This window comes from Gastrolobium bilobum, unplaced genomic scaffold, assembly GCF_033153095.1.
Source record: "Gastrolobium bilobum isolate Gb01-03AN ecotype WA unplaced genomic scaffold, APGP_CSIRO_Gbil_v1 utg13618, whole genome shotgun sequence".
In the NCBI taxonomy this organism is placed as follows: Eukaryota; Viridiplantae; Streptophyta; class Magnoliopsida; order Fabales; family Fabaceae; genus Gastrolobium; species Gastrolobium bilobum.
Genome location: NW_026895249.1, coordinates 37,063 through 43,062, shown reverse-complemented (window position 1 = coordinate 43,062; position 6,000 = coordinate 37,063).

Genomic DNA, 6,000 nt, shown 5'->3' with positions numbered 1-6,000 from the left:
CTGCCCGGTTATATGCAAACTCAACGTGGGGCAAACATTGTTCCCATGACTTGATGTTCTTTTTAATTACAGCCCTCAAAAGAGAAGAAAAAGTTCTATTCACTACCTCAGTTTGGCCATCAGTTTGTGGATGACAAGTAGTAGAAAAGAGAAGTTTAGTTCCCAACTTACTCCATAATGTCCTCCAAAAATGGCTTAAGAATTTAGTATCATGATCAGAGACAATGCTTCTTGGAAGCCCATGGAGTCTTACCACTTCCTTGAAGAACAAATCAGCAATATGGATTGCATCATCAACCTTTTTGCACGAAATGAAATGTGCTATCTTAGAAAACCTGTCCACCACAACAAAAACAGAATCTTTACCATTTTTAGACCGAGGTAGTCCTAACACAAAATCCATAGAAATATCAATCCAAGGGTAATCTGGAATAGGTAAAGGAGTATACAACCCATGAGGCAATAATTTAGACTTAGACTGCTTACATACAATGCATCTTTCACACAATTTATGTACATCACGCTTCATGTGTGGCAAATAAAAATGTTCATGCAGCATGTCTAGAGTCTTTTGGATTCCAAAATGTCCCATTAATCCCCCTGCATGTGCCTCTTTCACAAGTAATTCCCTAATGGAACCTTTAGGAACACACAATCTCTTTTCTTTATAATCATTATGCCTAAAAAATCCATTTTGAGCAGCATCCACACAAGTTTTATAGATTTGTGCAAAGTCTGGATCATGCTCATACAATGCCTTAATATGATCAAAACCAATGAACTTAGTTTCAAGAGTAGAGAACAAGGCATACCTTCTTGAAAGTGCATCTGCAACTACATTAGACATACCTTTCTTGTGCTTAATCACATAGGGAAACTGCTCCAAGAACTCTACTCATTTGGCATGCCTTTTGTTAAGCTTGCCTTGTCCTTTTAAGTACTTTAAGGACTCAAGGTCCTTGTTGATGACAAACTCTTTGGGCAAGAGATAGTGTTGCCATGTTTGCAATGCCCTTACCAATGCATACAATTCCTTATCATATGTGGAATAATTAAGAGCAGCCCCATTCAGTTTTTCACTAAAATAGGCAATGGGATGCCCCTCTTGCATCAAAACAGCCCATATCCCCACATTAGATGCATCACATTCAATCTCAAAAGATTTAGAAAAATTAGGCAATACAAGAATAGGTGCATGTGTCAATTTTTCCTTGAGAGCAGCAAAGGCTTGCTCTTGTTTTTCACCCCATTTGAAACCAACATGCCTTTTAATCACTTCATTCCAGGGTGCAACTATGGTACTGAAATCTTTAACAAATCTCCTATAGAAACTAGCTAAGCCATGAAAGCTTCTCACCTCACTTACATTCTTAGGAGTTGGCCACTCTTGAATAGATTTCACCTTCTCTTGATCAACTTGCACTCCTTGTGAGCTAACAACAAAACCAAGAAAAACAACATGGTCTATACAAAACACACATTTTCCCATGTTAGCATACAATTTCTCATGCCTTAGTGCTTCCACAACATACCTCAAGTGCACAAGATGATCATCATAGGATTTGCTATAAATCAAAATATCATCAAAATAAACCACAACAAACTTTCCTAGAAACTCCCTTAACACATGATTCATTAATCTCATGAAGGTACTAGGAGCATTGGTTAAACCAAAGGGCATAACCAACCATTTATACAGCCCATATTTAGTTTAAAAAGCTGTTTTCCATTCATCCCCTTCTCTAATCCTAATTTGATGGTATCCACTTTTTAAATCAATTTTAGAGAAGAAACAAGCACCATGCAATTCATCCAATAAATCATCCAATCTAGGAATATGATGTCTATACTTTACCGTGATGTCATTGATGGCTCTACAGTCAGTGCACATTCTCCAGGTTCCATCTTTCTTAGGCACTAAAAGGACTGAGACTGCACATGGACTTAAGCTTTCTTGCACCCATCCTCTTTTCATCAAGTCTTCAACTTGTCTCTGAATCTCCTTGGTCTCTTGGGGGTTACTCCTATAGGCTGGCCTATTAGGCAATGCAGCTCCCGGCACGAGATCAATTTGATGTTCAATGCCTCTTAGAGGAGGCAGTCCATGAGGCACCTCTTTGGGAAAGACATCTTCAAATTCCTGCAACAAAGAAGAAACCTCATTTGGAATAGAGTTAGTAGGACTTGCATCTTTGATATTATTACACTCTTTACTCAAAAGTAAGAGCATTGGCTTTTTCAATTGTATAGCCTTTTTCACCTCTTTTTCTTTTATAAACAAATTTTGTGTTTTTCTCTCTTTTTTTCTTGCTCTCTTCCACTCTCTTTCCCCTTTTTCTCTCCACTTTCTTTTCTCTCTTGCTTTCTTTTATCTCTCATTTTCAAATGATCCTCACTAACTTCTCTTGGAGTCAAAGGTGCAAGAATAGTCTTGCGTTCTTCATGCACAAAAGAGAATTTGTTGGTGTAACCATCATGCATAACTTTCTTATCATATTGCCAAGGTCTCCCAAGAAGCAAATGACAAGCCTCCATTGGTACCACATCACATAAAACTGTATCATCATACTTTCCTATGGAGAAGTTCACCTCCACTTGTTTGCTTACGTCACTTCACCATCCTCACTAAACCATTGAAGCTTATATGGCAGCGGGTGAGGTTTGGTTTCCATGCCCAATTTAGACACCATTCTAGCACTTGCAACATTGGTACAACTCCCTCCATCAATAATTAAAGAACATATCTTTCCTTGGATAAGGCATCTAGTATGAAAAATGTTCTCTCTTTGACTATCATCCATGTCTTTTACTTGGCTACCCAACATCCTTCTTACCATAAACAAATCTCCTTCCGGTATAATTTCCTCGTCATACTCATCTTCATTATCATGTGAGGCAGAATCTGAAGAAGACTCACTAGTAATCTCTCCATCCTATTTAAGTAACATAGTCTTCTTAGTTGGACATTCTGAAGCTATGTGACCTCTTCCCAAACACTTGAAACATTTTATTTCACTACTCCTTGTCTTCTTAGGGGTCTCATTGGACTTAATTTGAGTTCTTTGAGGTGCAGCAGTGAGGTTGCTTGATGAAGTACCTCCCTCCTTCTTATTTCTGTCCTTCCAAATTGAAGAATTGAAATTAGAAGAGTTTTTCCTCATGACACCCTTTCTCTTGAATTGTTGTTCTACCTTACTAGCTTGATGCACTAAATCCTCCAACTCCACATAATTTTGCAACTCCACAACATCCCTTATGTCACTATTCAGTCCATGCAAGAAACGTGCCATAGTAGCCTCCCGATCTTCACTAACATTTGCTCTAATCAAGGAAACCTCCATCTCTTTATAATACTCATCTACACTCTTGTTACCTTGTGTAAGCCTTTGAAGTTTATTGTGAAGGTCTCTATGATAATGGGAAGGAACAAATATTCTTCTCATTAGCCTTTTCATCTCCACCCAACTATCCACCAATGGTTCTTCATTTCTTACCCTCTCCTTTTGCAATTGGTCCCACCAAATGAGAGCATAATCACTAAACTCCATGGCTGCCACCTTCATTTTCTTTTCTTCAGTATAGTCGTGACATGAAAATAAATGCTCAATCTTCATTTCCCACTCCAAATAGGCCTCCGGATCACTTTTTCCTTTAAAAGATGGTATATTAAGCTTCACCCATTCAATTCTGTCCTCTCTAGCAACATTCTCATTATCTCTTCTTCTCCTTCTTTCATCCCTCCCTCTATGTCTATCATCATCATGATTTTCCTGATTTTCTATTCTCTCAATCCTCTCATATAACTCCTCTGTATGTTCCCTCATCATCCTTTCCATCTGAGTTGTAATGGCGTCAATTAGCAATCTGTTATCTCCCGTAGGAGGAGGAGTACCTTCACCTGCACCTGCCATATTTTAAGCAAAAGAACAAGAGTAAAAAAGAAATTGGACCTCACCACTCGCTCACGTGTTTACACTCTTAAAAAGTATCACTCGTGTTTGTTGCTCTCTATTAGGCTTTTGTGTAGTGTGCTCTCTTGCCTTTTTCCTCTCAATAGCTCTCTTTAAGTTCTTAACAGAATCTCCAAGAACACTCAAGAGTACAATCCCAAACTCAAGAATTCGTAATGACACAATACAAATTGAAAATATGTCAAAGAAGGCAAGACAAAGAAAACCAAACCAAATTGAAGGAATTATTCAAGGAAGACACTTTGGACCTGATTTGAGAGTAGTAGTGTGTAACTAAGCTTAAATAACAAGTAGCTGTATAGCATATATATATATATATATATATATTTTTTTTTTTTTTTTCAACTTTTTTTTTTTTTTTATAAAACCTGACGCTTCAATAAAATAGAATTTGTAATTTTGGAATGAAAAATTTAGATTGCAGTAATGCTAAACTGAATTTGATTGAATTCTCCACAAAACAAGCTATTATTTAACACACTAACAGCATACTACTCAAGGAACAAGGATTGAAAGGATTAAAAATCAAGAACAATGATGAACATATGATGAACCTTAAGAACACAAGTGCATAAATTATGAACACAACAAGAAATTGAAACAAACAGAATATCAAAGGAACAAATTAGGAACCAACAACAAAGGCTAAAACAGAATTGCACAATTCAAAATTAAAAACACAAATACTAGGGATTAGGGTTACCAAATGTGTGATCAGAATTGATGGAAACAATGGAGAAAATCAAACCCAATTCCAATCCTAGAACTGAGCTCTGATTACCACATGACAAACTCTTTGGGCTCTTCTTCCTTTAACGGTTATAATTTATTAAAAATTAATAATTAATTAATAAGTATAACCCAATAATTTTCAAATAAGTATAACTGTTAGATTAATGAAAATCTCCGGTGACTAAGTTGGTCGTAAATGTGGTAAATTTTTTTGGTGGTAAGTATATCATTTCCCATATATATATATATATATATATATATATATATGGTTTGTTGTTTTTCCTGTCATATGAGATAAATTTATCTCCTGCAATTCCAAAACTGCATCATTTTGAGAGTTAAGAAAATTAATGAATGATGTTTTGGTAAAATTCATACAATAAAGAAATAAACAAAATTGCTGATACATCTTCATTAATTCTCCTAACCCTCAAAACGATATAGTTTTGGGTTGCAGGAGATCACTTTATTTTCAATGACAAAAGAAACAATAATTCCACACACACATATATATAAGAGACACTTTTTCTGCAGCGGCTGTAGACAGCTGCTATTTGCAGCTGATACAAAAAAGTGGGCTCTACTGCTTTTCTTAAAAAAAGAGAGGTAGAATACGGAACCGTATCCTAGGATCTGAATCCGTATTCTAGCTTTCTGTATGTACAGCGGCTGCAGAAATAATTTTGCCATATATATATATATATATAGAGAAAAAAATTTCTCCGGCAACCCCAAAACTACGTTGGTTTGTTTATTTATTTATATATATATGTGTGTATATATATATATATATATATATATAGGGAAAAATATTTCTTCGACAACTTAAGATAAGTTTATCTCTGGCCACCCCAAAACTACGTTGTTTTATTTATTTATTTCCTTATATTAATTGATTCACCTTTGAATGGTTATAATTCTCTGTTTCTCTCTCTTCCTTCATTATCATTGATCCATCTTTGTACGGTTATGATTTAGTAGCCGGAGATAACTTTATCTCCGGCAGCTTGAGAAATGATAAGCTCTCATTTTCTTACTACCAAATCTTTAACCGTTGATTTCCGTAAATTTAATAGTTATAATTAATTACTAGGTATAACCCAATAAATTATAACCGTTAGATTGGCGAAAATCAATGGTTAAGATTTGATAATAAGAGATAGTAAGAAAAAGAGGTAGTAAGTATAATCTCCCTTATATATATATATATATATAGGGAAAAGTGTTTCTAATTTTAAATGACAGAAAGTTATGTCATTTTAAGAAAGATACAGACACAGAAAATTTGAATTTTAAA